At 43.8% G+C, this 12,854-nt stretch overlaps 1 protein-coding gene across 1 annotated transcript in view; it reads left to right on the forward strand.

Annotated features, from left to right (window-relative positions):
- Window positions 1-12,854, forward strand: part of CEP170 (centrosomal protein 170) — a 193,791-nt gene that overhangs the window by 103,587 nt on the left and 77,350 nt on the right. The gene's annotated exons all lie outside the window — the stretch shown is intronic.

Here is a 12,854-nt window from a genome sequence, read left to right on the forward strand (position 1 = left end):
TCAATATTCTACACAGTATTAAAAATGGTTAGATCCTACTGTTGTTTCAATCTGCCCTGTCTGTCTGAATTAGAGAACAACATTTTAGAATTGCTGTGTTTTTAGCAAAGTTACTAAATTTGGATTTACTACAGTCCTGTGAAAATAGTGATCTGTTTTAAAAACTCCACGTCTCTTCCTGTTTTTCCATACACTGATTAATGTTGTGACAAAGAACAAATTCAGATGAACAAATTATACCACTACCTCATATTTTCCAGAATTGTAAAGGTGGTATAGTCAATGTATAGCTTGTACTTCAGTAACTTGCCCTAAATTTCAGCATCTGTCATACTCCATCGAATAGAATTAAGAATATTTTCACCTCTCCTTTATACATATAAACTCACTAGTACTCAAACAGTGATCATATGGTTCTAGGCGCCTGTTGAGGGAGACTGCAGCTCAGTTACCAAGATAGCTTTAGTTTTATAATAAGGGTTTGGACTCAATATCAAGATAAGAATAACTTACTGTAAACATTTGGCTTGCCACTTTTGAATCAGAACTTTCTTTATTACTAATTCTCTGCTTTCCTAAATAATCCATTTAAGGCATGTTAATCTGTGTAGGACAGTGGTCTCCAGTTTAGACCCACAGTGATACATATCCAGCATGCTATGCAGATAATGTATTGCTTATTTGTTCCAAAAAATTACATGATAGTCACTTTAGTTCTTCATGTTTAAAGCCTTTTTTCAGATTCCAGTAAACAGATTTAGCCAACAATTCTTGCTAATGAAAAACAGAAAAATATAAAGAAACAGATTAAACTAAATCTTTGATTTTAGGAAAAAATACTGATATGGTAAATGGGAGATTATTTTTAAGGTTCTTTCTATTTTACTTAGGGATTTAATGGAATAGTTTATTCAATTTTTGGTTAATATAAAATGATTCAGATAATTCCTTTCTTGTGAGTCCTCAAAAGACCTAAGCTACTTTTGTTGTGTATTAAAGCAGTTAACAAAAATTGAAAAGAAAACATTTCAAAATGGAACAAGTGAAAATAAAGAACAGGGTATACTTATTTTGTGTTAGTGGTCACAGACTTTATGAATTACTGAATTTGGAGTTGTTTGTCTCCAACTCTGAATTTGACTCAGAGAAAGCAGCCTGTAAATCAAATTAAAAAAAACAACAAAACCAAGCTTGCCTCTTCCACAAAATTTGACAGCAAGAAGATTGTTTCTGAGCTAAAATACAACAAAGGCGACGTTCAGGCAGCAATTTAAGATCTTAAAACTTAAGTAGAAGAATTAGCAAAAAGAGTCAACAGAATGAAAGCAGTCTCAAGTGAACATACGAAAACAGTCACAGACATGGATCAAAAATTGAAATAAATAGAAAAGGCAGAAAATTATCTGGAACTCAGATTAGACATGTTGAAAACTTACAAAAGGAAAATCTAAAGAGTCAAATGTGGTCCTGAGGGGGCGGAAAAACAGGAAGCATATAGATCTCAACATATAAAGAATAAGCGGTAGGAGCTGTGCATTCTTGAGACTTGGAAGGAACTTTGATTACCCTCCAAAGACTCTCTCATGCTTGCCAGTTAAACAGATGGCTTGATCACATAATAATTTCCTCTGCTCTTAGATCCACCCTGTTAGAAACTGTTATAATAATATATAAGAACTATGTATTATTATCAATATTATCCATAGATCTCAGTGTTTTACAAAGGAGATAAGTATCATAGGGCAGTTCGGTTTGCAGTGAACATGCTCCGTCTTTGCTGTGCTCTGTGATTTTAACTGAAAGTTAGACAGAGATCTTGGAGGATGAATAACTTATTGCTTAAAGACTCAGGAATTTTAGCTGTTTATAAGAAAGGAATCAAAATGCATTATAAAATCAATGAAAATGGAGAAACCCACAACAATATTATTAGGGAAGCCTGTAAGGCAATCATAAGAAGAAAGTTTCAATATTGGTTCTGCAAAGACAAGAGAGAACCTGAGCTCCACCACTCAGGGATGAAGCCCTTGGGCCCTGGCGACCCCATTAAAACAGGGTCCCAACGCATTTGGGGTCCTGACCCACAGTTTGAGAACTCCTGTAATATGGTCATGATCTTCCTCTGACACATGTTTTTCTGTTCATATTCTGTCATATGTGGGTATTTTGGTAAGGTCTCTCCTACTTATTCTGTGTTTTATGGTTTAACTTTGTTACTTCTGAAAAGTGTGTGTGTGTGTGTGTGTATATATATATATATATATATTGCAATGTTGATGTTTATATGGATTGTTTCAGCTCTCTGGGATGTTTATAAGCAAGCTGGAAATGCATGTCTATCTTCAGTTAAAAATCATTCTATTTCAGCTGTATATGTTTTAAAAAAGCGCCTTGAGTTAGACCATGTGTAAGGCACCAACATAGACTTTAGTATTTTGTTAAATATTATTAGTTGGGTCATTGTCCGCTTAAACTTCTTGTCTGGGGAGCGTACCTCATGCAGTTGTCATGTAACTGTCTTACCTGGTACTTAGGGCACTGTTTAGTCCCAGTAGCCCAGATTGAGATGATGGTTTGTTTTTTTTTAAATGAATAGAAACAGAATTTTTCCTACCACTAAAATTTTCTGCTATACTTCCTCTATACCCGTCCCAAAAAATTAATTAGATTTGTATTAGTTTTTCTTTACACTGAAAATGCAGTGATAATTGGAATTGTTCTCTTGTCTGTAGTTATTTAGAACTGGAAGGTCTACTGCTCTGTAATTTATCAGACTAAGTTTGAACAAGAGACTGTTTCGGTTGAGTTCAGTATTGGCTCTGGCGCCAGCCAAGGATTCACCCCAATAGTCCAACGATACAATTAGAGATATCTTCATATAAAACTTTAAACAGAGGCCCCTTTTATTTATTTATGCCCAAGCCATTAGGATTTCTCTCTCTCTCATATATATATATATATATATATATATATATATATAATATCACGCTGTCAAAAGTGGCTCATGACCATGAGTGCCTATCTCAAAAACAGGCTGACTCAAAAACAGGGCAGACCCAAACTGGTGGTGTGTCCTATTAGATTTCACCAAGCCAGTAACAAATGTCAACTCCACTATAACAATCTTCCCATGAAGTCACAGATAGTCCCTTTAGACTCTCCAGTCTATCTTGCCACCCAGACAAACTGGACTAGCGGCACGTCTTCACTACCCACCGGATCGGCGGGTAGCAATCGGTCTATTGGGGATCGACTTATCGCGTCTAGTGAAGACGTGATAAAATCGATCCCTGATCGCTCTGCCGTCGACTCCGGAAATCCACCGCGGCAAGAGGCGGCAGCGGAGTCGACGGCGGCGCAGCAGCAGTCGACTTGCCGCCGTCCTCACAGCCAGGTAAGTCGACCTAAAATACGCAACTTCAGCTACGCTATTCACGTAGCTGAAGTTGCGTATCTTAGGTCGACCCCCCGCTGTAGTGTAGACCTAGCCTTAGAGATAAATGATCACTTGCACCAAAAATCACACTGTCTTCAGGTTGCTTCCAGTCCTAAGAGACCAGTCACTTACCCCAGTTCAGTTGGTACTCTAGCTCTTACACCAAAAACAACGTCTGTAGCCAATCCTGTAATAAACTATCTAAAGGTATTAACTAGGAAAAAGAAATGAGTTATTTACAGGTTAAAGCAAGCAAACATATATACACAAATGAGTTGCCATCTAAATCCTAAGTGTGACAGAGTTGTAGTGATCTGTCAATTCAAAGTGTCTTTCAGTGCAGACCCAGGAGTAATCCCTGGAGATCTCTGCCTCAGTCTAAACTTTAGACTCTAAAGTCTCTGGCCCTGTCTGAATTCAAACAGCGAAGAGAGATGGAAAATCTTCCTGTGACTTAGTTTTTATTTCCTTCATTCAGCTTCCAAGTCCACAGGACCAGCTTCCTTACAGGTAGCATTTCCAAGGTGTGATAGGGCTGTTAACCTATCCTTCGTATTGCGATGTTCATTGATGGCCCATCTGAATTTGATAGTCCTGGATGGACAGGGGGGACAATTCTTATGCCTGAGCTCTCAAATTCAGAGCAAACATCTTCAAAGTTATAAAGCAAAACTTACATAATTTCTTATAGCGTGGAATACAGGCATTACAAGTGACATTAATGCATGCAGCAACTTACCAGCACTTCATAGTCTAAACACTAAATACTGTACCCTCTTATAAGACAAATAGCTATTTTCAGCAAAACTAACATACAGGTGAACTGGTCTGGTCTCCAGCTATGAGTTTTAGTTCTTAACTTACGCCAGCAGCCCAGACAAGAGCTGGCATCTAACAATATATATCTATATGGCTGTCCACCATGAGGGGTATACATACACATACACACATGTTTTCAGCTCTCACTAGGACAGATATTGACATCCAGGGTACTTCTTTTTTCAGGTCTCACGTGGCTCTCGCTTCCTCCTTTTCTCCCTATTGTTCCTAATCATCTCATTCTACTTCTTTTTCCTGTTAGTTTTGTGCTTTTCATGCCATCTCACCATTTGAAACATGACCCAAGGATCCATCTCACTTTCCTCTACAATTGATGTCTTTAATTTTTTCCCCTTCTTGTCCAGCAAGCAACTGTTTGTGCCTTTCTCTCTCCTCTCCTTCCCTCCCCTCCCAATATCATTGATTTATTTTAAGTCTTATTTTAATTCGTCTTCTAACCAATTATGTTTACAAACCTCCAGTTCCTCAGCTTTAGCCCAGTGTAATGGTCACTGTTACTTGCTCAACTACTAGGGTTATTTCTTGAACAAATCCCCTATGCTACTCAGAGACAGTCAGTAGTAATCTTTTATGTGTGTGTGCGCTCCAGAACCAGTTACTCCCAAGTAATTGCATATATTATTGAAGCTTTCTTCAGCCTCCAGCTCACTGTGACTTTTGACCCATTACTACTTGGGTAACTGAAGTCATCTGTTGCTGTTTTAGTTTAATTTTATGGCTTCAATGATCTGACATACAGAGAAGTTAGATAAAAACAAAAAAACTTCCTTGAAAGTTGTAATGGAAAATACTACTTTATTTCTTACAATCTAGAACTTCAATACACAAGAACCAAAAACAGAGAGACAAAGCAGGCTGCTCCCTAAGGCAGAGAAGCAAAGCTCACCCCACCTTGCTATAAGCTGGCTCTTTGCAGCTGCTAAAAGACCCAGATCACATGCTTCCCTACAGAGCCCTCTAGCCTACAAGCTAGGACCAGGAAATACCCTGAGAATTTAAGGTGATAGCTTATAATTTTAACATAGGTTTCAGTACATCACAGTCTCTCTCAACACTGCACTATTATGATAGAGAGGCCAGTAGTATACCACCCACTGGTATACTTGCATTCTTATCAGCGCCGGCTCCAGGCACCCAGCTTGCCAAGCAGGTGCTTGGGGCGGCCACTCCAGAGAGGGGCGGCACATCCAGCTATTCGGCGGCAGTTCGGCGGACGGTCCCTCACTGCCGCTCGGAGCAAAGGACCTCCCGCCGAATTGCTGCTGCAGGTTGCGGCTTTTTTTTTTTTTTTTTTTTTTTTTGCGCCGTTTGGGGCGGCAAAAACCCTGGAGCCGGCCCTGATTCTTATGACTAGGGATTTGTTTCCATTCAGGACTTACTGCATGGTCCTCTACTACTCAGAATTTGTATTTCATAAAATATCTGGACTCCTGTAGTTATAGTAGTACTCCCCACAACTTCTTATGATATCTCTTTCCTATATAGTTTATACTCTTCTACTATTAATACTGTATGGTATTATTTCTACACTCTCTCTGAAGTGCTTGATGTTGAAATGGCAAGTAAAAAGTCTATTGGAAAGTGAGTTTATCAGCCAGCAATGTTTCAGCATCCAAATACTCAATGCAGTTTTGTTACTCAAGTATGACTTTAATATTTAGAGCAATATTAGTGAATTCCCTTGATGGGAAAAGAACAAATAGAAAAATTAAGCACATTAATTGTGCAGGGAAAAGGTATGACTAAACCTCATATGGTAGGCTTTGCTTGTAACATTCAGTTCTTAAATCCTCATGCATGCATTGATGCAAATGTCAGGATTCCCGTGAGTGATAGACTGAAGGACGAGTTGTATGATGCAAAGGGTCTTTCTGTAGAGATGCAAAGCTACTTTGACAAATGTAAAGGAAAGAAAAGTCACACTTAAATACATTGTCCTAATTTCTTAATTCATTTGGCTTAATTTTTCAGAGAAGACCTTGAATGGAAGAAAATATGCTCTTTTCCAAACGAGTAGTTTCAAAAAGGCAAGACTCTTCTTAGCAGGGTAATATTCTTAACACCCCAGCTGATAACAGAGTGCAGAACACAACAAAAATTCTATTCAGGATCTTGATATGATCCAGAACATATTTTTAATGTTACAGTATGTCAAATTTTCTTGATCACTAAATGAAAAAATGGCATTTTTCTCTTTTGCTGATCTCTTTCAGCAGGTGTTCCATGTGTCTTTTGTATGTATCCAAAACTTTTTTCCTGCCCTAAATCCCTCAAAATTACCCTCCACTTATTCATTGGAGAGGTTCTATCAGAAAAAAGTTTTTTTCAAAGATGCTATTTAATACCAAATATTTCAAAGGTTAGAAAGCCTTGCTGAACCTTAGAAAATGTAAATCTGTAACAATGGTTAGGAGGAATTCAAAATGGTATTTATATAAACCATTTACCCTTTCTAGATAAAAGAAACTATTTATGTTCTGTAGGTGTTGGAAAATTTCATAATGCTGTTAAAAGGATCACAGCAGGTATCTTGTATTCATAAAGGAATAGGATACCAGTTCTGAGCCTTTTGGAAGTATTACATATGTTTATGGCATAGCAATGAGCCGTCAGCAACCTTAAGCCTAAACAGGGACTCTTGCAAACAATATGAAGTATTGACTCCGAAATTATTAGGCTGGTTCAAATGGGGTTATGTTGTCTTTGCTTTACATATTTCTCCTGGGTTGTCTTGTTCTCTTGAAATGTATTGTAGACATCTGAAACTCAAAAAAGAGTCCTAGTCACTGGAAACTAGGTCAAATTACAAAGAATGAATATAAACAGACAACAGAAATATGTAGGGACAAAATTAGAAAGGCCAAGGCACAAAATGAGATTAATCTAGCTAGAGACATAAAAGGTAACAAGCAAACATTCTACAAATACATTAGAAGCAAGAGGAAGACCAAGGACAGGGTAGGCCTGTTACTCAATGGTGGGGGATGGGGGGAGGGGTGGAAACAATAACAGAAAATGTGGAAATGGCAGAAATACTAAATAACTTTTTTGTTTCAGTCATCACCAAAAAGGTTAGTAGCGATTGGATGTCTGACATAGTGAATGCTAGTGCAAATGAGGTAGGATCAAAGGATAAAATATGGAAAGAACAAGTTACAAATTACTTAGACAAGTTAGATGTCTTCAAGTCACCAGGGCCTGATCCTAGAATACTCAAGGAGTTGACTGAGGAGATATCTGAGCCATTAGTGATTATCTTCAAAAAGTCACGGAAGATGGGAGAGATTCCAAAGGACTGGAAAAGGGGCAAATATAGTACCAATCTATAAAAAGGGAAATAAGGACAACCCAGGGAATTACAGACCAGTTAGCTTAACTTCAGTACCGGGAAAGATAATGGAGCAAATAATTAAGCAATCAATTTGCAAACACCTAGAAGATAATAAGGTGATAAGTAATAGTCAACATGGATTTGTCAAGAACAAATCATGTCAAACCAACCTAATAGCTTTCTTTGACAGGGTAGCAAGCCTTGTGGATAGTGGGGAAGCAGTAGATGTGGTATATCTTGACTTTAGTAAGGCTTTTGATACACAGGACCTAACCAGATCAGCTACAACATCACCGGCTCATTCACCTGCACGTCCACCAATGTTATATATGCCATCATGTGCCAGCAATGCCCCTCTGCTATGTACATTGGCCAAACTGGACAGTCACTACGCAAGAGGATAAATGGACACAAGTCAGATATCCGGAATGGCAATATACAAAAACCTGTAGGAGAACACTTCAACCTCCCTGGCCACACAATAGCAGATGTAAAGGTAGCCATCTTACAGCAAAAAAACTTCAGGACCAGACTCCAAAGAGAAACTGCTGAGCTCCAGTTCATTTGCAAATTTGACACCATCAGATCAGGATTAAACAAAGACTGTGAATGGCTATCCAACTACAGAAGCAGTTTCTCCTCCCTTGGTGTTCACACCTCAACTGCTAGCAGAGCACCTCACCCTCCCTGATTGAACTAACCTAGTTATCTCCATACTGATTTATACCTGCCTCTGGAGATTTCCATTACTTGCATCTGAAGAAGTGAGGTTCTTACCCACGAAAGCTTATGCTCCCAATACTTCTGTTAGTCTTAAAGGTGCCACAGGACCCTCTGTTGCTTTTTACAGATTCAGACTAACACGGCTACCCCTCTGGCTTTTGATACTGTCTCTCATGATTTGCTCATAAACAAAATGAAATACAACCTACAAGATGGGTGCATAACTGGTTGGAAAACCGTTCCCAGAGAGGAGTTATCAGTGGTTCACAGTCAAGCTGGAAGAGCCTATCAAGTGGGGTCCCGCAAAAGGTTGTTACAAGGAGGAGGAAGAAAAATTGTTCTCTTTAACCTCTTAGAATAGGACAAGAAGCAATGGGCTTAAATTGCAGCAAGGGCGGTTTAGGTTGGACATTAGGAAAAACTTTCTAACTGTCATGGTGGTTAAGCACTGGAATAAATTGCTTAGGAAGATTAAGGAATCTCCATCATCAGAGATTTTTAATAGCAGGTTAGACAAACACCTGTCAGGATGGTCTAGATAGTACTTAGAAGGTTAGGGTTGGAAGAGACCTCAGTAGGTCATCTAGTCCAACCCCCTGCTCAAAGCAAGACCAACACAAACTAAATCATCTCAGCCAGGGCTTAGTCCTGGCATTAGTGCAGGGGACTGGACTAGATGACCTCTCGAGGTCCCTTCCAGTCCTATGATTCTTTATTTAAACTAGGTCCAATTTGTCTCAACAGTAACTGCATTGCAGGACATTCCTGAATCTCTTAAGGCCGTAAAATGCTGCATTAAGCTTGCTACTATGCTTAGGAGAATTTCAGTCTGCATTTTCCTGTTCTGCTCCTTCACATTCTAGAGCATGTATGTGCTGTAATCATAATCAGTATCATAATACATAATATCAGTATCGTAATACAGCTCATAATCCTATCTTGCCAGGGCAAATGGAGTCCTATGGTTGTTCAGGTACTATGGAAATATCAGGCTCAGCTGAAAATATTTTTAAATTATTTTGGTTTCACAATTGTTTCCTTTAACTGTAATGCAATTACTTTAAGTTGAAAGATAAGGTTGCTGATAAGGTTGAAAGATAAGGTTGCTATTTCACTAGGAGGGTGGTGAAGCACTGGAATGCGTTACCTAGGGAGGTGGTGGAGTCTCCTTCCTTGGAGGTTTTTAAGGCCCGGCTTGACAAAGCCCTGGCTGGGATGATTTAGTTGGGAATTGGTCCTGCTTTGAGCAGGGGGTTGGGCTAGATGACCTCCTGAGGTCCCTTCCAACCCTGATATTCTATGATTCTATGATACAGCCATACTAAGGCCTAAACCATAGAAATCAAATTCTTAGAAAAGTTTCTAGATGGAGAAATTCATTATAATCATTTAACTATATTCTGTTGTTCTTCGAGTGATTGCTCATGTATATTCCACAATAGGTGTGCGTGCTCCCCACATGCACTGGTGCCGGAAGTTTTTCCCCTAGCAGTACCCGTAGGGGGGGAGCGCCCCCACAATCCCTGGAGTGGCTCCTGCCTGGCGCTGTATAAGGAAAGCTGCGCATTCACCCCACCCTCAGTTCCTTCTTGCCGCTAGTGAAGGTGCGTCGGAACTGCTCTGCTCCAGCTTTGCTATAGCTCATCCCCAGAACTGTTCGTTCATTCAGCGTTAGTACCTGTAGTTAGTTAGCTGTTTAGTTAATTTAGTTAGTCAGTGAGCCCGGGCCAGGGCATGCCCCACACCCCAGGGTTTAAGTCGTGCGGCTCTTGTAGGCGTTCTATGCCAAGGAGTGAGCCGCATTGTTTGTGCTGCTTGGGAGAAACCCATATCAGCGAAAGGTGCAAGATTTGCAAGTCGTTTAAGCCTCGGACCAAAAGAGAAAGGGACATTAGGCTCCGGGCCATCCTGATGGAGTCGGCGCCGACCCCGACACGCCACTCCGAAGCGGCACTGCGGCGTCGGTATGCAGCGACCCTCCGGTGCCATCGACCAGCCGGCACTGCTCCCCATCCACGGGGCATGCCAAGAGGGCCAGGAAGACTCCTTCTTTGCAGCGGCCCGAAGGGAAGTCTGGGACAGAGTCTAGGCCCATGTCGGGCAGTCCTCGATCCCCCCCAGGCCTCCGACTCAAGTTGAGCAGAGTAGCCCAGCCCCTTCAGGACAGGCCTCTCCATATGTCCAGATGCCGTCCAAGCCTGAAGCCCTCCAGGCGGTCTGGGACGTTATGTCCATGCCAGTGCCCAGAGCACTGCCAATGTCAGCCCCGCGCTCCATAGACAAGATGCCGCTGGGATCTCCACAGTCGCCTCTGGCCCAGTACTGGTCTCGGTTGAGGGAACGTTCCCGATGCCGATCACCGCCCAGCGACCACTCGGGGCAGAGTCCAGGTGGATCGCCCTCGACACCGACCAGACTGGCTGGCTGGGTCCCACACCGCTCGTCCTCAAAGAGTGAATATCGACGAGACTGCGGTGGGCGTCGCCGTCTTGGAGAGGGTACCACAGTCAGTTATGGCATGATTGTCGATGCTGTTCCCACTTGGACTCCCACACCAAGTGTCCGCCAAGACGTCGCAGCCCCGGGTGTCGATCGCCGGCGTCTTGCCATCGCGGGTCCGCCCGTCGAGGCCGTTCACGGAGCAGCTATTACCGTCGTTACCAGTCCTCCACGTCGAGATCGCATTCCCGTGGCTGTCGTAGATCCTGGCACTGCCGCTCCTCCCGGTCCGGAGACAGCAGCAGATCTTACACCAGCCCGGCCACCATTCATAGCAGTCCTTCTATGGGCCAGGCCAGCCAACCTGGACAGTTGGCCCCACCGGTGCCACAGCAGGTGCAGTGGCACCAAGCGTCATGGACGGCCCAATGGTACCAGTGGGCACCGTGGCCTCCAGCGCAGCCCCCGGTGGGAGCTCGCTCGGCAGCCGGAGCTTCGGAAGCACCGTTGGCCCCACTTTCCAGACCCCCGAGAAAGGAGTCGGTGCGACGTAACTCCTCGGCACCGCGCCCGGAGTCCGACCAGGTGGTGGACCCTCCAGTGCCGGCCAACACCCAGAGCACCACACCGGCCTCTTCTCCCCACCCAGAGGAGGTGATTGTGGCCCCACCCCCCTCCGTCCCGCAGGAGGACTTCAGGGCCCACCAAGAACTCTTAAAGAGGGTGGCAGCAAGCCTACACTTCCAGGCAGAGGAGATGGAGGAGCCCTCGGACTCCCTGTTTAACATATTGTCCCCATCGGCACCGGGTAGGGTGGCCTTGCCTCTCCATGAAGGGGTGGCTAAGATTTCAAATGCCCTGTGGCAAACACTGACCTCGTTGGTCCCCATCTCTAAAAAGGCGGAATGCAAGTACTTTGTACCCACTAAAGGGCATGAGTACTTGTATACCCACCCGGCGCCCAACTCTCTGATGGTCGAGTCGGTCAACCACAGGGAACGGCAGGGTCAGCCAGCCCCGACCCCAAAGAACAAAGACTCTCGGAGACTGGACTCTTTCAGAAGGAAAATTTATTCATTTTTGAGCTTCCAGTTACGAGTGGCGAACCATCAGGCTCTCCTGGGCCGGTACAAATTCAACCTGTAGGGCTCCCTGCCTAAGTTTGAGGACTCCCTCCAGGAGCGTGATAGGAAGGAGTTCAGGGTGCTAGTGGAGGTAGGGGCAGCGGCCGCCAGGGCATCTCTGCAGGCAGCCTCGGATGCTGCGGACACGGCCGCACAATCAATGGCCTCCGCGGCGTCCATGAGACGGGCGTCATGGCTCCTGCTCTCTGGGTTGTCCAGCGAGGCACAGTCTTCCATGCAGGATCTCCCGTTTGGCGGGAAAGCTCTGTTTGCGGAGGAAACAGATACAAGACTGCATGGCATGAAAGACTCCCACATGACCCTCCAGACTCTAGGCCGCTATGTCCTGGCTCCAGCAAAATCTAAGTTCAAGCTGCAGCAGACCCCCGCTCAGGCCGCCCTCCCGAAGTACAAGGCCGCCCATAAGAATCAACAGGACTATAAGAGACGCCCTCAGAGGCAGTCTCGACCTGCTCCCCAGCTTGGGTCCTCCAAGGGCAAGCAGGCAGGGAAAAGGCGTTTTTGATGGAACGCTCGGGGGCACCCCGCCAATCCTCATCAGAGATCCACCCCCAATAAAGCTTCCCTTCTCCAACCGGATGTGTGCTTTCCTCCTGGAATGCTCACGGCTAACCTCGGACCGATGGGTCCTCAACACCGTCTCCCGGGGTTACACCCTCCAGTTTACTTCCTCCCCACCCAACAACCCCTGTCCCGGTCCCTCTTGGGAGACTCCTTTCACAAAGCTCTGCTCTAGCAGGAGGTGGGGCGGCTCCTAGGACTAGGAGCGATAGAGGCGATGCCCGAGGAGTTCATGGGCAAGGGATATTACTTCTGTTACTTCCTTATCCCAAAGGCCAAAGGGGGGCTCAGGCCCATCCTTGATCTCCGAGGTCTGAACCAGTACATGGTGAAGCTCAAGTTCCGCATGGTCTCCCTGGCCTCCATCATCCCCTCCCTG

The sequence above is a fragment of the Terrapene carolina genome, unplaced genomic scaffold, assembly GCF_002925995.2.
Source record: "Terrapene carolina triunguis isolate 2854851 unplaced genomic scaffold, T_m_triunguis-2.0 Scaffold85, whole genome shotgun sequence".
Taxonomy (NCBI): Eukaryota; Metazoa; Chordata; order Testudines; family Emydidae; genus Terrapene; species Terrapene triunguis.